The 24,724-nt window shown below is 47.2% G+C and overlaps 1 long non-coding RNA gene across 1 annotated transcript in view; it reads right to left on the reverse strand.

Moving 5' to 3' along the window:
* Positions 1-1,435: 1,435 nt before the first annotated feature.
* Positions 1,436-24,724, reverse strand: part of LOC142255100 (uncharacterized) — a 78,385-nt gene continuing 55,096 nt past the window's right edge. Inside the window, exon 5 of the long non-coding RNA XR_012727347.1 lies at positions 1,436-2,070. This is a non-coding gene — a long non-coding RNA (uncharacterized LOC142255100). The remainder of the gene's footprint in view (positions 2,071-24,724) is intronic.

The raw sequence follows: 24,724 nt of genomic DNA on the forward strand, positions 1-24,724 counted from the left end.
TCTGCAAAATTCAACCTTTTTTCACAAAATGACAAAATGAATGCTAGGACGGCACGTGATTTATAAGTCAGCACTTTGAACAAAGTGCTATATTAATGTATTGTGTATGGAAGTAGAAGTGATTAGTAAAACATGTATGCAGAAAAAAAAAAAAATTGTGACGTGCACTTTTTGAAGTAGACAGTTGCACTTGAATTGTATGAATTTTGGGAAATTTTCTTTTGTATTTTCTAAAAAATAATTTTTCCCTCTTCAGATAAACGGTTGCACAAGAAATTCGAAAATTCATTACAGTGAGTTGACACAAGTAAGCACATCTTCGGACACTGATTTCAGATTTTTTTTTCTTTCTGAAAACTGTTCTGCATTTAAAAAATGGAAATTGTAATTTTCTTGCAGTACAACAGATGCAAGCTACATTATATTAATAATCAATCAAACTGAGTCGGGCTCTGTGTATAATACTTATGCTAATTCTAACAAGGGGATGGGATAATTATGAATGCCCCCCCAGACATTATCTGATCCTCAGCTGTTTTCACTCAAGAAGCAGGTGATTTTATAAACTTTACTTTCTTGGATTTCAAACCTAAACATCCGAGCTGACCATTACAGCTAGGTATAGACTCAGCCTGATAGTGCCAGTATAGCACTAGCTTTAGGTTATATACGAAAATCCTGGTGATTGGTTCCCTTTAACACTAGAACTACTGAGGTAGTCATTTTGACTACTTTGCACCATGTATTTCTATATAGGTGTCATGAGTCCAGTAGTTCTAGTGTTAAGGACACTCAGGTTTGGCCATTGACGAGTGTAGGTGCCATTCCATGATCTTAGGGTTCCAACTTCCGCTGTCAGTCAGGGGTCAGGTCTAGGGCAAGTACTAGCCTGTTTGAGGACCTGTGGATTCCGAGTTCTACATCTCCCCTGGTTTTTACATTTCATTGAGAATGTTAGGGTTCAGTCATAACATTGACCCACAATCTATATCTAGAGAGGAAAAACACCAATCGGATTACTGCCCCAACACCGCAGGGAATAAAAGCTCCTTCGAAAATCCTGGTGATTGGTTCCCTTTAAAAGGGTGGCGGCCATTATTCTGGAGATTAGCGGTAATTGAATCACAAATTGTTAAAATTCATAAAATTCCACTCAAGTTTGATTTGCATCATTTCCAATATTGATAATTTTTAGCACTACAGTCAACAGCTCACCATCTCAGCTGAAGAGAAAACTATTATATTTTTTCCTTTTTCTTCCACAAAGAATGTTTTTACTCCTATTATTATAACCCAGGCTGACAGTATCAAATTAGCTCATTAGAGAAAAGGCAAACGTTTTGAAGTGTTACCCACTACATTTGTGAAAAAAATACAATTACATATATGTTTACAAATCAAGAGAAAGTTAGTTAAGACTGTATCCATTATGAAGTTGGGCTTTTATATTCAGCCACAAAAATACTCTTCATAGGAATAATAATGATTGCAACCTGTATTGGGATTTTGAAAGGGCTCTATTTGTGTAATGAACAAGGTTTAATATTTCACCAGTAATAACAAGACTAATACCAAAGCAGAAATGGCTGGCAGAAATCAGTTATGCTTAAATGCACATCTCAATATGTGTATTCAGCACATAGCATAAAACATTAAGAGGTAAAAAATGAATTATGTAGCATTAAATTTAAGTGAGTGATTATATCGCTTTGGATTGTCAAACAGTTTAATGTCAAGAGCTAAACATAGATGAGTAGAACTCATTTGGCAGAAATTGACATAACTTTTTCTCTATGATGTATTGATATAAACTGTTTTCATGTTTAAGGCAAGCAGACAATTATGGAACAGTCCCCTAAACAAAACTGTTTGTTTGATATCTCTGCTATGGATTCCTTGAAAAATGAGTTCCTATTCCTCTTCTATAACTTTTTTGTTACTGCAAATTCCCTAGCAGGGGAGGAGGTGGGAATAACCTGGGGTCCGAGGTCAGGAGTTGAGACTTACTGTTTCTACATTGAGCTTAGAAGGATTCATCTTGTTTGTTTCTAATCACCAGCTGAAATAGACCTAATGGAAAAGAGAAGAATTAACTGGGCAGAAGGGCAAAATGGCCAATTGTAAGTACACAGTGTTAGACAGTCATGGCCAAAAGTGTTGGCACCCTTATAATTGTTCCAGAAAATTAGTATTTCTCTCTTTATTAACTTATAAAATTACATGTCGAGACTCCTAACAGAAGCTCCACGGACCTTTTTGATTTGCATACTTCCCAGGGGGCAATGCACCTAGGATTTCACTGTGTGGAGCGCCTTTGTTGGCTGCCGGCAGTGTTTTATCTGTCTGCTCTCCCCGAAATCAGTGATTGTTTTGTCTTGTTGGTCTACTAGGCATTGCTCCCACATGACCAGAATCCTACTCCACACTGATGAGGGGTAATACCCTGAAACAACTTGGATAGATACCTGGCCTTGGTATTTCCTTTGTCATATCTTTAAACTCGTCAAAAGTTGGATATTGACTAAAAGGGCCACTTAATGTGGTGGTTGTGGTGGTCTCCTAAAAAGAGCCACTCCTTTGCTAGGTCCTTCCCAGAGGGATATCTGGCTATTTTCCGTGTCGAGACTCCTAACAGAGGCTCCACAAACCTTTTTGATTTGTATACCCTTTTTAGTTGACAGGTGAATGCACCTATCATTTATTATGTCACTGTTGGCAGTAAAAACAAAGTGAATCAACTTAAGGCTGTGTCCGCACTTTGCGTTGAGGTAGTTGCAGTTCAAAAAGCCTCCTTTGGCAGAAGGGGCAATGCTTTTGGCTTCAAAAATGCATGTAAACTGCAAAGAAAGTAGCCTATGCGCACCTTGCGGTTTTCATGAGTTTTTAGTGCTTTTCCGGTGCTTTTAGAAATGGTGCAGTTTTGTATTAAATTGAATGGATGAAAAACGCAGCCAAAATTGCAAAAACAATTGACATGTTGCTTCGTTAAACGCTGAGTTTTTGCCCAAATTTATGCAAATTAAACGCAACATTTTGAACAGCAAAGTGCGCATAAGAATGTCCCATTGACTTTGCTTGAAAAGCATAACGCAAGCATTTTGATATGAAAACGCTGCAGTTGAAAAAGCAGTGGAAAAGCAGGTAAAAAAGCAAAGTGCGGACACAGCCTAAGCAGGAAGGGAGTAGTGACTGCGGGCTGCGAGATTTACATTTGGCTCAGCTGTTTAGAAAAGACAAATAGACAAATAGACTGCATTCGCTGAACAGAAAAAAAGGTTCACATGCAGCTCTTATGTGAATAAGTAGACAAAGTACATGTGATATTCTTTCCCCAGGATGTATTGGAGAAATTTCCCCCACTTGGCTTATGAATTTTCCTTGGCAAAAGTCTCCAAGCAGGTGTAGAAAATGTTTTGAAAATCCTACTTCAATCTATTTGAATCTATGAATGGCCTGATGCCCTGAGCCGGCAAAGAAGGAACTGCCACACATATTAGCTGAACGCGAAAAAGGAGTTGAAATCCTGAATATTCTTTTTATGCCAGTTGTACCCTGAGTGGCATAAAATCTGGTACTCCTTGTTGTTGGTCACAGAAGTCACACTCCTGAATGTTAAAAAAAACCCATACTCTACAGGTCTTCCAAGGTGGATTGGAGTGACTTTTTCTGATTTTTTGGCAGCCCTTGCACATAGTCCATACACTTTACCAGTCTAGGAGTTCAACTCCTTAATAATGGGAAAAAGGGGTTTTTGAGGAGGTTTACCTCGATATGTCTCTCCTTCAGCTTTGATCTCTCCAAAAGGAGGCACATTCCAATTTTGACCCAATCATGCCTAATAAGAAGCGTCATTAAATTTCGTAGAAAACATGCATAGGAAATAAATTTACATTCAGATATCTTTCTCAAATGTAATGGTGTCTTGGACAGAATTTAGAAAACATCAAAACTACTTTAGGCGATAGTGTAATTTTTGTATGGGCTGGAAATGTACTCTTGATATGAAGATGTGGTGGAATCAGAGATGAAGATTAAAAGTGGCTGGAAGCTGAAGCTGTAAGTAAAAAAAAACAAAACAAAAAAAACCCATGTTTAAAATGTAGCTTTCCCAAACTTGGCAGATTTTGCTTTTTCGTTTGCATGTTTTCCTCTAATTCTTCCAAAAGCCACAGTATTTATTTTTTTTTCTGCTGATATAACCTTATGAGTGCTTATTTTTTGCTTGACTAGTTGTAATTTTGCATAGCACCATCCATTTTATCATACAATGTACTGAAAAATGGGGGGAAATGATCCAAGTGGCATGAAATTGTGGAATAAAAATACAATTCTACCATTGTTTTTAGTTTTTTCAAGGGGTATTCATTTTTTTAATTAAGTGGTAAAAAAATCATTCAGAAATGTCTAAAAATAAAAAAATCCATTTCAGGTTCTGAAGCAATTTTAGGAGTCGCATAATGCTTTTTATTTCTTTGTGCGGAGAGCAAAATCCAAAGTTCTGGAATTTTTTTTTTCTATTTTTAGCATTTTTTTTATGAATTAATTATTTTTTCCATTTTGGTGTACTGGACTTTTACAGATCTGGTGATACCAATTTTTTATACTTTTAATGTGGGAAATATGGGGTCATATGTTTTTTTAGACTTTGAATATTTTTTAAAAAAACTTTGTAACCTTTTTACATCAATTTAGTCACTTTAGGGTGCTTAAATATGTGATCATTTGGTCACTCACACTAAAGTCGTGGTCAAAAATTTGACACAAATTTGGCTTGTCACAATGTCTGCTGGTTCACAGTTTTTAGATTTTTGTAGTCAGATGTCTCTGGGGTTACTGAAGAACAATTATAGACATTTCATTCATTTTTAACTTTTATTGACAGATATATCAAGGTTTATAGTGCTGACCATACTTCTATAATTGCCCCTGAGATGCTAGGTAGCAGCTTCTGGGATAAATCCTAAATAATGACAACTAGTGATGAGTGAGCACAAAAGTGCTTATGTGCTCTTTACTCGGGTCTGACGGTTGGACGGCCTAGATTTGAGTAACGAGTATAATGAAAATCTATGGGGAATGCAAGCATTTTTTTCCAGCAGACCCACCAAGAGGGCTGGGAATCCCAGAAAATTGCTAAAATGGATGGAAACAGTGCTACATTTTAATGGGAAAAGCATATGGAAGATACCTGGACACATCTCTGACTCACAGGTTGCTGCTGGGAAGTGACAGATTAAATAATTAAAAAAATGTATTGTTTGATAACCATCCAAGGGAAAGCAAACAGCGGGCTGCAGCCTGGAGCTGTCTGATTTACCTTGCCTGGTTATCAAAAATAAAAGGGACCCATGCTGTTTTTTTAAAATTCTTAATTTATAAATAAAAATAATTTCAAATAATGGTGTGGGGTCCCCCCCATTTTTGAGAACCAGCCAAGGTAAAGCAGACAACTGTGAGCTGATATTATCAGGCTGGGAAGGTCCAAGACTATTTTGCTCTTCCCAGCCTAAAAATTAATAAATACTATAACGAACTCAGTAAAAGTAAAGTTAAAACAACACACTCACAGGAAAAAATAGTTTATGCGAATAAAGAATCCTCCCCACTCTCCCGTGTTCATCAATTTATAAAATAAAAAAAAAGCCATGAAGATCCAACGTAGCACATGATGTAGTGCTCCCACGACATTCCCCCTACATGTACTCCAACCTATAGAGCCTCGTTAAGAGAACGAGGCTCTATATGTCACTCCCAGCCAGCGCCATTACCGGAGGTTCTCACGCATGATGATGCCACTGAGTTACTGACGTCACCGTGCATGATAAACTCTGGGTCTGATGCAGACCGGGATGTGACTCCAGAGTAGAGATGAGCCACCCCCTAGAGTTCAAGTTTGGTTCGGTTCGTCGAACGGAGGACAATTTCACCGATTGTTGACTGTATGCAGGAGTTTTTTTGCCCCCCAAAAAAATTACGTGGGCTTTGCCATTTTTTTGTATAACAGCCAGGTACAGCAGGCAGCTACGGGTTGCCCCCAACCCCCAGCTGCCTATTTGTACCCGGCCGGGAACCAAAAATATAGGGAAGCCCATTTTTTTTTAATTATTTCATGAATTTCATGAAATAATTAAAAAAAAAAATGACGTGGGCTATGCCCAATTTTTGTGTCCAGCCAGGTACAACTAGGCAGCTAGGCATTTGAATCCACAGCGCAGGGTGCTAAAGCTTTCTGAGCACCCCTGCTGAAAATTGAAGTCCGCAGCCGACCCAGAAAATGGCGCTTTCATAGACTCGCCATCTTCTGGCGCTGTATCCAACTCCTCCAACTGCCCTGGTGACAGGTGGCTCGCTGGGTAATAATGGGGTTAGGGCTAGCTGTATATTATCAACTGTCCCAAAGCCCGAAATTCATGGTGTCATGCCAATATTAGACATGGCCACCATGAATTTCTAGTACAGATAAAAAAACACAACACACAGAAAAATATTTTTATCTAATATATAAAGCTCAGTGTATGTTTGTATGTGTGTGTGTATGTGTGAGTGTATGTGTGTATATCCGCTAAAGGAATCCACACCGTCACATTTACAATGACGAAATTTTGCACAGACACTCCATGTGACTCAGGGAACGTCATAGATTATGTTTGGGCGGGAAAATTTAACCCCCTGCTTTCAAGTTATGCTACAAAATCCTACAGCCAATTAAACTGAATGGAGCTGGGAGCTATAGGCTATAAATAACTGTCAGTGGTTGCTATAAGAACAAAATAAACAGTTAGTATAAGATAAGATAGACGGATAGAGAGATACAGAGAAAGACAGGCCGACAGAGAGACAGCCAGAGAAAGAGACAGATGGGCAAAGAGACAGCCGGGCAAAGAGACAGCCGGGCAAAGAGACAGATGCCCAAAGAGACAGCCCGACAAAGAGACAGCCCTGGAATAGAGACACCCCTGGAAAAGAGACACCCATGGAAAAAAGACAACCGTGGAAAAGAGACAGCCCGGGAAAAGAGACAGCCCAGGAAAAGAGACAGCCCTGAAAAAGAGACAGCCCTGGAAAAGAGACAGCCCGGGAAAAGAGACAGCCCGGGAAAGAGACAGCCCCAGAAAGAGATATCCGGGCAAAGAGACAGATGCCCAAAAGACAGCCGGGCAAAGAGAAAGCCGGGCAAAGAGACAGCTGGGCAAAGAGACAAACCTGGAAAGAGACTGCCTGGGAAAGAGACAGCCCGGGAAAGAGACAGCCCCAGAAAGAGACAGCCCCAGAAAGAGACAGCCCCAGAAAGAAACAGCCAGGCAAAGAGACAGATGCCCAAAAGACAGCCGGGCAAAGAGAAAGCCGGGCAAAAAAACAGCTGGGCAAAGAGACAGCTGGGCAAAGAGACAGACCTGGAATGAGACAGCCCGGGAAAGAGACAGCCCGGGAAAGAGACAGCACGGGAAAGAGACAGCCCAGGAAAGAGACAGCCCAGGAAAGAGACAGCCCAGGAAAGAGACAGCCGGGCAAAGAAACAGAGAGAGAGACACACAGACAGATACAGAGATTGAGACAGATAGACTGATGCAAATACAGAGAAATAGAAACAGACAGACAAGGAAAGAGACAGACAGACAGCGACACACAGAGACTGGGAGAGAGACAGAGAGATAGTTACTAGTGTTGAGCGAGTATGCTTGTCACTACTCGGTACTCACACGAGTATCACTGTACTCGGGCTACTCGGCGGGGACCGAGTAATCTCGCGATACTCATGCTGTACTCGTGGTCTTCATCCCTGCATGTTGGCGCTCTTTTGAGAGCCAGCCCTCATGCAGGGATTGGCTGGCAGACCACTGCAATGCCACAGCACTTTTAGTTGTGGAATTGCAGTGATTGGCCGGCCTGCACAGCGTGACCGAGCCTTTATACCGGCGGGCGCGCTGTGCTCTGCTCACAGCCATCCAGACAGTCAGTGCAGGGAGAGTATTGCTGCTTCAGGGAAAGGTTTGCGGCCCTTTATAGTTATTTCTGTAGCAGGGCTGCAAACAGTGTGACCAGAAGTCCTTCTCAGGACTATTGTAGTTGTATACAGGCAGGCAGGGTATAGCCAGGTCGGAGTACAGGAGCAGAGTCCTTCTCAGTCAGGACTATTGTTGCTGTATACAGGCAGGGCAGGCAGGGTATAGCCAGGTCAGAATACAGGCTAGTGACCAGAAGAGTCCTTCTCAGGACTATTGTAGCTGTATACAGGCAGGCAGGCAGGGTATATAGCCATTCCTAGTGGTGACCGTATACCAGCCTTCATCTGGGGCTGGTGTACACAGTCTAAAACAGTCCTGATAGTGTCAGACTTCTCAGTAATTGTCGCTCCTAAAAAGCTGTTAGATTCTTAGTGCGTCCGTGCGTGCATTTAAAAACCGCACGTGTGTGGCTGTCGGTGGCAGTGTACAGGTGCACTTGTGTGTGTTTTGCACAAACTAGTATATAACGCACAAGTCTAGTGAATAATACACGTCAGTCAGCAGTGTCTAATAGTGTCAAACTTCTCAGTAATTGTCGCTCCTAAAAACCTGTTAGGTTCTTATTGCGTCCGTGCTTGCATTTAAAAATCGCACCTGTGTGGCTGTCGGTGGCAGCGTACAGGTGCACTTGTGTGCGTTTTTCACAAACTATTATATAACGCACAAGTCTAGTGAATAATACACGTCAGTCAGCAGTGTCTGATAGTGTCAAACTTCTCAGTAATTGTCGCTCCTAAAAACCTGTTAGGTTCTTATTGCGTCCGTGCTTGCATTTAAAAACTGCACGTGTGTGCCTGTCGGTGGCAGCGTACAGGTGCACGTTTTGCACAAACTAGTATATAACGCACAAGTCTAGTGAATAATACACGTCAGTCAGCAGTGTCTGATAGTGTCAAACTTCTCAGTAATTGTCGCTCCTAAAAACCTGTTAGGTTCTTATTGCGTCCGTGCTTGCATTTAAAAACCGCACGTGTGTGCCTGTCGGTGGCAGCGTCAGGCTCCACATTGTCCCTGGATAGAGACGTGCATAATGGCCTGTAAACCTGAAGTGCCCATTGTAAGGAAGTGGGTCTATTGTAGTATAGCCCTGTGGCAGGGCAGCCAAAAATTGGGAGGCTCCACATTGTCCCTGGATAGAGACGTGCATGAGGGCCTCAAAACATTGTTCCCATTGCAAAGGAGCGGGTCTCCTGTCGTTGTAATGCCCATTCTGAAAGAATGGGCGAAAAAATTTACCACTGGGGGTATACCTGAAACAACGGCCTAACTATTGTAACGGTCATCATGGTGGCGGATGAGGAGAAGGAGGAGCAGTCCAGCGATTAGCCAAAGTCCAGAAGTGTGTACCCATGGGTGAGTGGAGGTACATGGCAAATTCCCGTTACAAACTTTAAATTCCGCTGTCATTTGCTGGTGAAGTCTGGCCCAATCCAACTCTTGTTCATCTTGATCAGAGTCAGCCTGTCAGCATTTTCAGTTGACAGGCGGGTGCGTTTATCTGTAATGATTCCACCTGCGGCACTAAAAACACGCTCTGACAAAACGCTAGCGGCAGGGCAGGACAGGACTTCCAAGGCGTAGAGAGCCAATTCATGCCACATGTTCAGCTTGGATACCCAATAATTGCAAGGCACAGAGGAATGTTGGAGTACAGTTGTTCGATCTGCAAGGTACTCCTTGAGCATCTGGGCAAACTTAGAATTTCTTGTGGCACTACCCCGCACCTCAGGGGCTGTGGTATGTGAGGGGCTGAGAAAACTGTCCCACATCTTACAGACTGTTCCCCTACCTCTGGCGGATTGGACTTGTGCCCCTCTCGGCTGTACGCCTTGGTTGTCCACTGATTCCTGACCTATGCCGCTAGCGTTTTGTGAGGGGAATGCTTTGCCTACTTCCGTGACTATGGCCTTCTGGAACTGCTGCATTTTGCCTGACCTCTCCGCCTCGGGAATAAGAGACATAAAGTTCTCCTTGTAGCGTGCATCTAACAGTGTTACCAACCAGTAATGATTGTCGGCCAAGATGTTCTTAACGCGAGGGTCACGAGACAGGCAGCTTACCATAAAGTAAGCCATGTGCGCCAGACTTTTAACAGCCATCACTTCAGTATCCTGACCAACACGATGACTGAACATGCTGTCCTCCTCCTCCTCCTCCTCATCATCATCTACCCTGTCCTCTGGCCAGCCACGCTGAACCAAGGATATGACTGCATGTCATATCCTCAATTTGGCCGGAGAGTTGATCCATGTCTTCATCCTCCTCCTCGTCATAGTCCTCCACTGCACGTTGTGATGAGACGAGGCTGGGCTGTGTGTTATCACCCACACCCACTACTGTTTCTTGCTCCAACTCATCGCCGCTCACCATCTTGGTGGAGTCCTCAAAGTTTTGGCGGATGGTACATAGGTCGGACATCCATCTCCACTCCTCAGGTGTTATGTGTGGAGTTTGACCCATTTCCCGACGGCTTAGGTGATGCAGGTACTCAACAACTGCCCTCTTCTGCTCACATATCCTGACCAACATGTGCAGAGTTGAATTCCAACGCGTGGGGACATCACACACCAGTCTGTGAGCCGGAAGATGCAAATGGCGCTGAAAGCCGGCAAAGCCGGCTGAAGCAGTAGGTGACTTTCGAAAATGTGCAGACAGGTGGCGAACTTTTACCAGCAGATCAGACAGCTCTGGGTATGACTTTAGAAACCGCTGAACCACGAGGTTGAGCACATGGGCCACGCATGGAACATGTCAGCTGGCCTCGCCTCAAAGCCGCCACCAGGTTCCGGCCATTGTCACACACGACCTTTCCTGGCTTTAGGTTCAGAGGTGTGAGCCAGTGATCTGCCTGCTGTTTCAGAGCTGTCCACACCTCTTCTGCATTGTGGGGTTTGTCACCTATGCAGATTAGCTTCAGCACAGCCTGTTGCCGCTTCGCCGAGGCAGTGCTGCAGTGCTTCCAGCTTGGGACTGGTGTGGAGGGTAAAGTGGATGAGGATGCACAGGAGGAGGAGGAGGCTGAGAAGCATGACATTCCGGAGCTGTAGAGTGTAGGTGAAACCCTGACTGAGGTAGGGCCTGCAAGCCTTGGTGTGGGAAGGACGTGTTCCGTCCCTCGCTCAGACTGGGTCCCAGCTTCCACAATATTAACCCAGTGTGCCGTCAACGAGATGTAGCGGCCTTGCCCACAAGCACTTGTCCACGTGTCTGTGGTCAGGTGGACTTTAGCTGAAACAGCATTGTTCAGGGCACGTGTGATGTTTTGTGACACGTGGTTATGCAATGCGGGGACGGCACACCGGGAGAAATAGTGGCGGCTGGGGACCGAGTAACGTGGGACAGCTGCCGCCATCAGGTCGCAGAATGCTTCTGTCTCCACCAGCCTAACAGGCAACATTTCCAGCGCAAGCAGTCGCGAAATGTTAGCATTTAGAAGTGTGGCATGTGGGGCGTTGGCAGTGTATTTGCGCCTGCGTTCAAAGGTTTGCTGAATGGATAACTGAACGCTGCGCTGGGACAAGGACGTGCTTGATGATGGTGTTATTTCTGCGTGGGCAACTGCTGGTGCAGGGCCGGAGGAGGCTTGACATCAGCAAGCACTGCTCCTCGACTCTGTTGTACATCCCACAAAGTCGGGTGCTTGGCTGACATGTGCCTGATCATGCTGGTGGTAGTCAAGCTGCTAGTTTTGGTACCCCTGCTGATGCTGGCATGGCAGGTGTTGCAAATGGCCTTTTTAGAATCATCTGGAGCCAACTTAAAAAACTGCCAGACTCGGGAAGACCTAACATTTGTACAGGCACCTTGTCTCGTGTTGTTGTTCCGGGGAACGGTTGCCTGACTTCTGCCTGGGGCCACCACCCTGCTTCTTACTGCCTGTTGGGATGCTACACCTCCCTCCCCCTGTGCACTGCTGTCCTCGCTCTGCATATCCTCCTGCCAGGTTGGGTCAGTTACTGGATCATCCACCACGTCGTCTTCCTCTTCCGCACCCTGCTCCTCCTCCTGACTTCCTGACAATTGTATCTCATCATCGTCCACCCCTTGTTGAGACAAATTGCCAACTTCGTGAGAACGTGGCTGCTCAAATATTTGGGCATCTGTACATACAATCTCGTCATGACCTACTTCAACAGGAGCTGGCGAGAGGCCAGAATGTGTGAATGGAAACGTGAACAGCTCTTCCGAGTGTTCGTGGACGTGTACTCGGCCTGGTGGTAGGAAGGAGGATCAGGTTCTGAAATGTGCGGTGCAGTATCATGGCTACTGACTCTTGACCGTGTGGAAGACAGAGTGTTTGTGGTGGTGCCAATCTGACTGGAAGCATTATCCGCTATCCAACTAACAACCTGTTGACACTGGTCTTGGTTCAAGAGCGGTGTACTGCTGCGGTCCCCAAGAATTTGGGACAGGATGTGCGAGCGAGTAGATGTGGCCCTTTGTTGTGGCGAAATTAGAGCTTGCACACGACCTCGGTCTCTGCCTGCACCACCATCACGTCCACTTCATTGTTCGTTGCCAACGCCCTTGCGCATTTTGCAATGCTGTGCTGATGTGTATTCACTAGACTTGTGCGTTATATCCAAGTTTGTGCAAAATGCACACAAGTGCACCTGAACGCTGCCACCAACAGGCACACACGTGCGGTTTTTAAATGCAAGCACGGACACACTAAGAACCTAACAGGTCTCTATCCAGGGACAATGTGGAACCTCCCAATTTTTGGCTGCCCTGCCAAAGGGCTATACTACAATAGACCCACTTCCTTACAATGGGCACTTCTGGTTTACAGGCCATCATGCACGTCTCTATCCAGGGACAATGTGGAGCCTCCCAATTTTTGGATGCCCTGCCAAAGGGCTATACTACAATAGACCCACTTCCTTACAATGGGCACTTCAGGTTTACAGGCCCTCATGCACGTCTCTATCCAGGGACAATGTGGAGCCTCCCAATTTTTGGCTGCCCTGCCAAAGGGCTATACTAAAATAGACCCACTTCCTTACAATGGGCACTTCTGGTTTACAGGCCATCATGCACGTCTCTGTCCAGGGACAATGTGGAGCCTCCCAACTTTTGGCTGCCCTGCCTAAGGGCTTTACTACAATAGACCCACTTCCTTACAATGGGCACTTCAGGTTTACAGGCCCTCATGCACGTCTCTATCCAGTGAGAATGTGGAGCCTCCCAATTTTTGGCTGCCCTGCCTAAGGGCTATACTACAATAGACCCACTTCCTTACAATGGGCACTTCAGGTTTACAGGCCCTCATGCACGTCTGTATGCAGGGGCATTGGTGAACCTCACAATTTTGGACTGCCCTGGCAAAGGAAAATACTACAAAGACTCACTTCCTCAAAATGGGCACATTAGACTCAAGAGGCCTTCATGTACGTCTCTTCTCAGGGACATCGGAGTGCCACCCAATGTTTTCACGTAAAATCTTTCATGTAATCTCCAAAAGTAACATACACCAGCTCTATCTCACTATTGGGTATGTGCCCTTAACATTTCCGCCATGAAAATTCATTTTGGTGTAATTTTTGAAGGTTTTCTGGTGAGTCCGTAAAAATGGCGTAAAACGCGGACAAAATTGTTCACAGCTGTGACTTTTGAGTGATAAATGCTTCAAGGGGTCTTCCCCATGCGGTTGCCATGTCATTTGAGCACTCTTCTGAGACTTTTGTGACATTTTTAGGGTTTCTACATGCTGCCGGTGGTCATTTCATAAAAATACTCGGGTCTCCCATAGGATAACATTGGGCTCGGTGCTCGGGCCGAGTACACGAGTATCTTGGGATTCTCGGCCCGAGCCTCGAGCACCCGAGCTTTTTAGTACTCGCTCATCACTAATAGTTACTATCCCGGGCAACGCCCGGGTACTACAGCTAGTTAGAAATAAAACACAACACAATTAGGGACTCCATCTTTATTGAAATAAAGAACCCCCCTCTGCAGTAATCCTGGGTCAAGGGTCCCACGCCATCCAATCTGAATCAATATCATCTGATCGTTTGGCTGGAAGGCAAAGCGATCAGATGATGTGTCAGGTTCAAGGGCCTGAATCCCATGACACAGCAGCTGATTGTATGAATGGCTTTTATACAATCAGCTGATGCATCAGTGCAAAAAAAACAAACAAACTACACACTTCTGTGCAGACTCCTGTCCGACAGCAGCAGCTGATAGTTTAGCCGGCTGGGCGGTAATAAGCCGGCCTCACCACTCGACTTTTAGTGTCATCTGATTCCGTCAGGTGACCGCATCAGCTGATCATCGCCAGGTCTGAGAGAGAGAAAAGAGAGAGAAAAGAGAAGAGAAGAGAAGAGAGGGAGAGAGAAAATAGAGAGAAAAGAGAAGAGAGAGAAAGAAAGAGAGAGAAGAGGAGAAAAAAGGAGAAAAGAGAGAGAAGAGAGAGGGAGAGAGAGAGAGAAGAGAGGGGATAGAGAGAGAAAAAGAGAGAAAAAGAGAGAGAAAGAGAGAACAAGAGGGAGAGAACAAGAGAGAGAATGAGAGAGAAGAGAGAGAGAAGAGAGAAAAGAGAGAGAGAAGAGAAAGAGGAGAGAGAGAAAGAGAGAGAAAGAGAAAGAGAACAAGAGAGAGAGAGAGAGAACAAGAGAGAGAGAACAAGAGAGGAGAGAGAGGAGAGAGAGAGGAGAGAGCAATGCAGCCTCATTCCGTGAACTGCTCTGAATTTAGAGGTGTGGCCCGCGGCTCACATCTGGTATCCGGCTTCTCCCCTCAGTGCATAATTAAATTAAATTAAATTATAATTATAAATAAATAATAATTATAATTTAAAATTAAAAATAAATTAAATTGTTTACCAGGGCGGCCGGATCTTAAACTCGTGAAGTAATGCTCCCTAGGCAGTAGCTCTTACCATTGAGCCACTGCCTCTAATGGGAAACATAGGAAGATTTGGTTATCTTGATGTCTGCATTGCAGAGTGAAGTCTCCAGTGACAGCGCGGCTCACTTCAGTTGCTGCGTGGAGAGGACACAGATCGCTCGAGTTCTACATGGCTCCCTGTCAACTTCATGTAGAGATTGTGGAACGGGGCTTTGTAAACCGTGCCAAAGATCACTGATGAAAACTTGGATTAATGTAAACTTTTTATTCTTGCACAGGTCTACGCGTTTCAGGAGGCTCTCCTCCCTTCCTCAGGACCAACAGGCATAAGCTACATCAAATCTCATGATGTAGCTTATGCCTGTTGGTCCTGAGGAAGGGAGCAGAGCCTCCTGAAATGCGTAGACCTGAGCAAGAATAAAAAGTTTACATTAATCCAAGTTTTCATCAGTGATCTTTGGCGCGGTTTACAAAGCCCCGTTCCACAATCTCTCTCTGTTATCAGCCACCTGGGGTACTGCTGCCGTTGATCTGGATTTATGCTGTTACAGGAGTTGTGCCTTTCACAACCCTCCTTGGTGAGTAGGATTATCCTTTCTGTCATCCCCTGTTTGTCAGGGTAAAACCCTATTGCGCTTCTTTTTCAACAGGTTTTTTTCTATGTCAACTTCATGTAACAGAGCTGACAGTGTTGTGTGGATTACTTCGGACCTGGATTGTTGTTTGGGGATTAATAAAGAGGTAAATGAGGGGTTTTTTTGTCTTTTATGCCAAATAAAGGATTTTTTGCTGTGTGTGTTTCTTTCCTTTCACTTACAGGTTAATGATGGAAGGTGTCTCGGGGAGACGCTTGTCATGATTAACTCCTTATTACCCCGATTGCCACCGCACCAGGGCAATTCGGGATGAGCTGGGTAGAGTCCTGGGACTGTTGCATCTAATGGATGCAGCAATTCCGGGCGGCTGCTGGCTGATATTGTTAGGGTGGTGGGCTCCCCATAACGTGGCGCTCCCCATCCTGACAATATCAGCCTCTAGCCATGGGGCTTTATCCTGGCTGGTTTCAAAATTGCGGGGGACCGCATTTTTTTTTTTATTACTATTTATTTATTTTACTGCGCAATATAGAGCCGTCCGCCGGCGGCTGTGATTGGTTGCAGTGAGACAGCTGTCACTAATCATGGGGGCGTATCTGACTGCAAAAAATCATGGGCGCCGGTGGGCGGGGAAGGCACGGAATACCTGATTGAATAATGAAGTGGCAGCCATTTTCAAAAGAGGAAATGCCGCCGGAGATTTGTGACAGCCGTGCAGCGAGGCGCCCGTGATCGGTGAGTAGGAAAGAGAGGGGGATTGTGCTGGGGACGCAGGACGCATGCAGATACGCAACATGTGCACATACTTACTGTGAAAATCCATGCTTTTGGTGATTGAACCGTTTCTCGAACGTAACTCGAACTGCCAAACTTTAAGCAAATCGTTTGAGTTCGTCAAACGACTCGAACACCTCCCAAAATCACTCGAACATGAAATTGGAGAACCATTCAACTTGAACATCGCACATCTCTACTCCAGAGGTCATCACTACACCCAGAATTTGTCACACACTGTTACTCCTCATACATGAGAAACTCCAAGTTTGGCGCTGACTGGTAGTGACCTATGAAGCCTTGTTCTCTAAACAAAGTTGCATTTTTTGGAGTACTAATTCGGGGGATTTCGTGAGACCCGTACATGGATTACAATGGATTACATTGGAGCTTTGTAGATTTTTTTTAAAATATATAATTAGCGAACAAGGGAAAGTATAGGGTAGTCTTTATTCAAGTAAACCTTTTTTTCTTTGTGTGTTTTTTTCACTTTACACTTACTGGGTTAGTAATGGGGGTGTCTCATAGATGCCTTTCCATTACTAACCCCAAGTATTGAAGTCAACTGACATTAACCCCATAAACCATTACTCCAATTTTTAAGGCACCATGGCAATCAAGATTATCCAAGGCGATGCGTGAGAAATGTGCAAGTAATGTAATGCATCAATTCTGAAGCAGCTGTGGGCTGACATTTTTAGGCTGAGAAAGGCCAAATAACCATGGACATTCCCAGCCTGATAATGCTAGCCCACAGCCATATACTTTACTTTGGCTGGTGATCAAAATTAGGGGGCCCCCATATCGTTTTTTTAATTATTTATTGATTTACTGGCAATCAGGGTACTGGATTATAGGGTTGTTGTCAGCTGTGTAATGTCAGCTGGCATCAATTCCAGGTGTTAGAGTCTATCAGACACGTCCATTACTAACTCACTAAGGTAAAGTGAAAGAAACACACATAAACAGAAAAAAATAGTTTTTTGAATAAAGATTCCACAAGACTATCCCTCATTTGTTTTTTCTTTTTAATTTTACACTTATTGGGTTAGTAATGAGGATGTCTGCTAACCTTGTCCCCAATACTAACCCCTGACCTTCATACCAGTTGACAATTCACAGCTGACATCAATCTTAGAAAATATCACCATATTATATTGCCAACAAATCAAGACAATCATGATAAGCCAGGGCATAGCGCCAGAATTGGTGCATCTAATAGATGCGTCAATTCAAGAACGGCTGCAGGGTACTATTTTTAGGCTGAGAGGGGGCCAAATCACCATGGGTCTTCCCAGCCTGGAAATATCAGCGTCCAGCTGTCTTGTTTTCTTTTATTGGTTATCAAAATAGGGAGGACCCATGTAATTTTTTAAATTATTTATTTATTTATTTTATAACCAGGCTAAAAACACACTTTAGTGCCACATGAAAGTCACTAAAGGGTCCAAGTGTACAACCCTGAATATATGCCTGCTCTTATCTCAGCTCTCCCTTCTACATAAAATCTCCCTGAATTGCAGTGTCAAGCATTGCTCCCTCAGTTGGCATATAAGGCCCAATGATGTGATGGGGCTAGCCAATCACAACAATGCTAGTAACCAATATCGCTATGGCATTACCATGATTAACAGGCAATCCCCATATTTAGAGGCTAAAAAGCTTGTGGAGAGAGGACTCGATCATTGTGCTTGAGCACCCACGATACTCGGCTGACTATGGAGCGTGCCCAAGCACCCCGTTGCTTGGTCAAGTTTCGAACAGTGCCAAGCACATTTGCTCATGACCAATGACAATTCACCTTTGTCTAATTAGTGCTTTGAAATTATGACAATTTCTATGTTTTTGTTTGTCCATTTGCTTTTTGAGGATTGACCACATGTTTTTGTGACGTCCTGGACTAGCCAGGTTGTCACAGGTAGTCCCACCCCCCCCCCCCCTTAGTAAGGTGACAGCAGCAAAACTACAAAACCCTTGTCACCTCCCTTCGGGTTTGATGTTCACACTGGGTTGGTGGAGCCAGGCGGTTGGCTCCTCCCACCAAGGAGTTCACATGCCCGGAGGCGGGAAAAACAGCAGAAAGAAAGAGTTGAGTCTTGACAGTGGAGTGGAGTGAAGTTCAAGGGCAGACCTGTGCCTAGGTCTGCCATAGTCTGCACCAGGTGTCTGGGTTGGATCCCAGTCACCTCTGGCAAGGAAATCAAAAAGTAGACCTAGCTCAACTACCAAAAAGGGGGTGCTCAGGAGAAAATAAGACCAATGTAAGAGATGTAGCTCCGCCACACCATGTAAGTCAAGGAAAAACAATTTCAGGGATGGTGCAAAATAGTTGTTTATTATAACAAAAAGGAAAAGTCTGTCCAACGTTTCGGTCCTTGATGGATCTTTCTCAAGGACTGTTAGGACTGATGACAAAAGCAACAAAAAACAAGTGTTACAAGAGAGGAAAATGTACACATTTCATAAATGAGGAAACATGATTACATACACAAAGTTATAAGAATATCAGTAATTATTACAGAGAGGGGACAATACCCCACAATATTTTGCAACACAATCCATATGTGTTATATCAACATATTATATTAGAATGCATATTCAGTACAACAGGATTACCATGTCAGTGATATGAGTGACGTAATACATTTTGGAAAATGCACGTACCTCGATATTAATTTGTGGCGCCCTGGACTAGCCAGGTCGTCACAGGTAACACACATACACCCCCACCCCCACTAGACAGTAACATTAGCCAAACACAAAATCCTTGTTGCCTCCCTCCAGGCTCTGATGTCCACACCAGGTAGGGCGGAGTCAAGCGGTTGGCCCCGCCCACCAAGGAGTTCACAGGCCTGGAGGCGGGAAAAGGAGTAGTGAAGTCCAGGAGGTGGAAGTGAGAGGAGTAAAGTGGAGAGTGTCTGGGTTTGTGGCCCAGGCACTGACAACAAAATTGGCAGACGGTGGTGGCCGTCTGCAGGAGTGGTGAATCAACGTGGAACCGTAGGACCGGGGTCGGGCGGTGGCCCGCCAGTACCGACCGGAGAGCAAAGTGAAGCCAGCACACACAGGCAGGGCCATCAGACCCCGACTAGGCTTGGAGTCGCCGTCAACAGTCAAATCCGAGTGTGACAGGAACCCCAGGGGTTTCCTAACAGCCAAAGAGCCGTTAGAAGGCAACCGTCCGCACCGTGAGAGAATACAGCTACCGCCTAAGGGTAGAGACCCAAGGGCCAGCGCCTGCGGGCAAACGGGCTCCTCCGGCATCCATACACCGGGGAGCGGACTACCGTTGGGGACCCATCATAGTCAAACCGTACACAAAGGTGCAGGGAAAGACAGCCGCCATCACCTGTCCGGGGAGAGACACTGCAGCCGGCTGCGGGACCCGTCCATCCAGCCGTTTGGTTTACCGATGACTTTGTGCATCTCTTACTGAGTGAGTACACCCGTGCCATCCGGCAACGCGCCACGCTGTCCCTGCAACCCTGCACCTCACCAACCCTGCCTCCCCGTCACACCATCGGGCCCCGGGACCACCGACCCCTACCCACGGGGGGGGGAAACAACATCCCAGCTGCTCCCTACCATCACTCCCGGGATCCCCGTCACCAGCAGCGGTGGTGCCCATCTTCACCACAACCCGTGGGTGGCGTCACGGACTAAATCCCCAAACAAACCAACCACCCTTTTCACTCACGGGCGAGGAGCGCTACTCGAGTCCCCGGATCTGGCTCACCGCTCGAGCCACCGAGCAGCAGCCACCGCAGCGCTGGATCCGTGCATTAGCGAGCACAGCAGCGGCGTCCTCCCCACCCACGACAACTTGGCGTCACGAACAGGATAGAACCGATCTACTTACCAGTAGAAGTGCACCTTGTGATCTCCGCCGGTGGTGTCCGGCCGAAAATTTTGAAGCGCCGACATCTTTGGCGCGAAAATCTCCCGCTCGAGCGTCTTCTCCGAGCAGGGAAGGCACGAAAGCGAAGCCCCGCCCCCAACAAGCAGAAGTGCTGAAGATAACCAAGGGGGGGTGGGGGTGTGTCTGCCTGATGTAGCCGAGGCTATAAAAGCGGGGACGCCAGGACTCTGCAAAGCTACCCGATTCCTGGAAGCTGCTTGCAACATGTCCGCACCACCTGAGAGGCCTGAGTCTCCGGAGCCTGTCCCTGGGACGGCGGCTTGGCTGAATACCCAGGTGATGCTGTTGTGCTGTCGTAATCAGGCCCAAGTACGGGACCTGTTAAATTGCGTGGACCGCTGAGATGGAGGAGCTGGCTGCGGTCGTGCAGGCGCATGAAATAGAGGCCATGCTAGAGGAGCTGGTGAGTGACCCACGCCCTTGTGTCCCTGAAGGACCGACCGCTGCGGCTGAAGGACTCGGTCTACCTCTGGCCCCAGCAGGGCCCGCTCCATCGCCTGTGCTGACCACTCGTACAACCCCGCTCAGGCCGCCGTCCCCGATGGAGGTGTCGGAGTCCGTGTTGCCCCGCCAGGGCCCGGAGGCCCGAGAGGACGCCCACCCAACAATTGCCGGAGCAATTGACTTGGAAGAACCGAGGGCAGGCCTCCCTACACCGGCTGGCGACGGGTCACTTGCCACTGAGGAGCCACGAGTCTGGGCTCAGCTGGAAACCGTTACCGACCTGCCAGGTCCCACCATTAACCCCCTGGAGCCAGATGACAGCGGCTTGGGGGCTGACACAGAGCCTGTCTCGGAGGAGGAGGGAGTCCTCGGCTTGTATGACATGGAGGCCACTTACATCCCTTGGAGCGGAAATAATGGATACCGGGCAGCCCTTCCTCGTCGCGCCTGCCGTGCGCTGGAGAGGCTAGAACCCGTGTTTCTTCACCTGGAGCCGGGTGAGGAGTACGGAAGTGAGCAATAAATGCAGCGGTCCACCGTTGCATACAGTTGTCCCCCGTTGGGACCCCCCAGCACCGTTAAATATGTGAGTGAATGACAATAATAATCCGAAAGATCATCTGATTATCTACGTGATTATCTCGGCCGTTGCCGGCAAGTTGTCCCCGGAGGGACTCTGTGTGTTTTTACCACCCACATGAGAAACTGCTCATGGACATGGCCGAGAACTGGCAGGCCACCCACGAACTGGTGGGCTTGTAAATAATATTGTGGTATGGAAACCGCTGCCGCCTCCGGAGAGGCAGATTGGAGGAAGGGCCCGCAGCAGAGCAGGCTGGGGCCCGGCCACCACCAGGACCAGTGGCCATCCTCCGGGGGTCAGGGGTCCCCCTGGACATGAGGTCCCCTGAAGTGACAGTCGGGTGCGAGTACCGTACCCGTTCCCGCTCGGGCAGCCTGAACCTGGACTGGGGTCAAGGGGTGCTATCCACTTCTTAGGGGCAGCATCAGGGTTATGTTGCTTGGGTGGGAGAGCGGAAGACATCCGTCCGTCCGTCATTATTAAAAATGTTTTTATGTGTAACGTTCAAGTGACTGACAAAAATGCTGATGTTTAATATGTTGACATGTTAATTTATGTTTTTACAGTTTTGAAAAATAAAACCGGTGATGGACGGGCAGCCCGCGGATGGTCTGCATTTCACTAAGGGGGAATGTGGCACCCTGGACTAGCCAGGTCGTCACAGGTAACACACATACACCCCCACCCCCACTAGACAGTAACATTAGCCAAACACAAAATCCTTGTTGCCTCCCTCCAGGGTCTGATGTCCACACCAGGTAGGGCAAAGCCAAGTGGTTGGCCCCGCCCACTGAGGAGTTCACAGGCCTGGAGGCGGGAAAAGGAGTAGTGAAGTCCAGGAGGTGGAAGTGAGAGGAGTAAAGTGGAGAGTGTCTGGGTCTGTGGCCCAGGCACTGACAACAAGGTTGGCAGACGTTGGTGGCCGTCTGCAGGAGTGGTGAATCAACGCTAAAAAGTAGGACCGGGGTCGGGCAGTAGCCCGCTAGTACCGACCGGGGAGCAAAGTGAAGCCAGCACACATAGGCAGGGCCATCGGACTGTGACTAGGCTTGGAGTCGCCGTCAACAGTCAAATCCGAGTGTGACAGGAACCCCACGGGTTTCCTTACAGCCAAAGACCCATTAGAAGGCAACCGTCCGCACCGTGAGGGTATACAGCTACCGCCTAAGGGTAGAGACCCAAGGGCCAGCGCCTGTGGGGAAACGGGCTCCTCCGGAATCCATACACCGGGGAGCGGACTACCGTTGGGGACCCATCGTAGTCAAACCGTACACAAAGGTGCAGGGAAAGACAGCCGCCATCACCTGTCCGAGGAGAGACACTGCAGCCGGCTGTGGGACCCGTCCATCCAGCCGTTTGGTTTACCGAGGACTTTGTGCATCTCTTACTGAGTGAGTACACCCGTGCCATCCGGCACCGCCGCGCTGTCCCTGCAACCCTGCACCTCACCAACCCTGCCTCCCCGTCACACCATCGGGCCCCGGGACCACCGACCCCTACCCACGGAGGGGGGAAAACAACATCCCAGCTGCTCCCTGCCATCGCTCCCGGGATCCCCGTCACCAGCAGCGGTGGTGCCCATGACTCGCCCACGCCAGGGCTATGGGACACTCGGTGCCGGGCCAGACTAGTCCGGGGGTAGTCAGTGGTGGCGGCGCCCGACTCCGTGACCCTGGCGGGAGTCAATTAATATGGCTGTAGTGTTGGGGGTGATTAAAGTTTATAGTTTTCGTGACGCCACCTGTGGTTTGCGGCTATTAAGCCACCGCTTCTGTATAAGGCCCCCGAGGTGATGGAACGGCAGCAATGGTGTTACTGCTCCCCACAGGTGGAGCGGTGCCCCGGGGCACAGTGTTGGTGCTTGTAAGTGTCTATGTAGTGATGGAAGTCTATGCAGGCGAAAATAACTGAGGCTACTCCAGAGGGTGCAATTTCAAGGTGTTTACTCACAGTTCCTGGTAGATGCACACTGGTGCCTCTGGACTGCTGAGACCCACTGTCAGGGACCTCCGCCGATCCTGGGTAGATCTGGGGGCAAAAGCCAGTACACCCCTCTATGTGTTCCTTTCTTCAGCTGTCTCCTTAAGCCTAGCCCTTGTTGGCTGAACCTGGCTCGGCCTACACTACAGCCTCCGGGCCAGGGGCTTGCCTGTTAGTAATTTACCCCCTTTCTAGAGGTTCTGCTGTGGGCTGTTGCCCGGGGAGCTTGCAGCTTTCCCTGGGCCTCGGTTTTTACTTTTGGAGATGACTTTTCCTCCTCCAGTTTCTAGGGACCGTCCCCTGTGCGCAGCTTGATCCCTCCACCGAATCTTCTTATTGTGGAACAGGCCACGAGCCTGAAAGCTATCTGTGGCCCTGGAATCCCTTCTTTTCTCTACTTGGTGTCACCTGGACCCTCTGAGTCCCAGGGTCTTCACTAGGAAGCGTCACTCTCTTCTCTTGCTCCTGACTGACTAGAGCACTTTTCCTTTCAGCTCTCTCTGCAGACTCACACTTCTCTGCCTCCCGCAGACTTCCTCACTCCCCTCCTCCCTGAGGTAAAACTGAAAACTCTCTCTCTTGACCTTCCTTACTACTCTGCTCTCGGGTGGCTCCTCCCACCCCCCAGTTGCTAAGCTACCACCCTATGGGAGCAGGGATGGGTCTTACGGCCCCTCCCAGCATGCAGCATGGGAGGGTTGCTGCCACTTTCCCTGGTCCCTGTGTGCACCTAACAATGGTGTAGTGCAAATTTTCCTGTGTACCGGCGTTCACTCCTTTCCTTACCCAGGATGGGACATCACACCTCTGGCTGGGGTGCAATGTTCCTGTGGCGACGGAAGCCTCAGGGGCGCCACACCCATCTTCACCACAACCCGTGGGTGGTGTCACAGACTAAATCCCCAAACAAACCAACCACCCTTTTCACTCACGGGCGAGGAGCGCCGCTCGAGTCCCCGGATCCGGCTCATCGCTCGAGCCACCGAGCGGCAGCCGCAGCAGTGCCGGACCCGAGCGTTAGCGAGCGCAGCGGCGGTGTCCTCCCCGCCCGCGACAAATTATCATAAAGTTAGCACCATTGGGAACTGGGTACACTATCCTGAAAAATTGTGTCCTTAAATCTGAATAGGAGAATCACAGGATGAAAATTATAATGTGTAACGACTGAAAAATTCATGTTCAGTTAGTCCAGACAATATCACTTGATAGAGTGTTGATAAGGGCAAGCTGATTACCTTAATAGAACATGTAAAGCATGACATATATGGTCCTAGTGGCACTTGCATACTATGGAGTACAGAATATCCATGGGGATGAGAAAATCTGAAACATACGTATCCGTGAAAGGCAGGTATAAGTTTCATGTGTATAAACATATGGTAAAGTATGTTAGTAGTATAGGTAAATACCTCAGGGTCAGGATTCAATATCTAAATGGAACGTTTTGGCAATATTTCACGTATATGGTTTCCTTCACCTGGAAGGTATGTGGATCATGTGCTGCGAGGACAGGGGACCTTATATAAATGGTAAGTAAGGAAAACAGCATTACATCATTGAAGATAAATTA

This window comes from Anomaloglossus baeobatrachus, chromosome 10, assembly GCF_048569485.1.
Source record: "Anomaloglossus baeobatrachus isolate aAnoBae1 chromosome 10, aAnoBae1.hap1, whole genome shotgun sequence".
Classification (NCBI taxonomy): Eukaryota; Metazoa; Chordata; class Amphibia; order Anura; family Aromobatidae; genus Anomaloglossus; species Anomaloglossus baeobatrachus.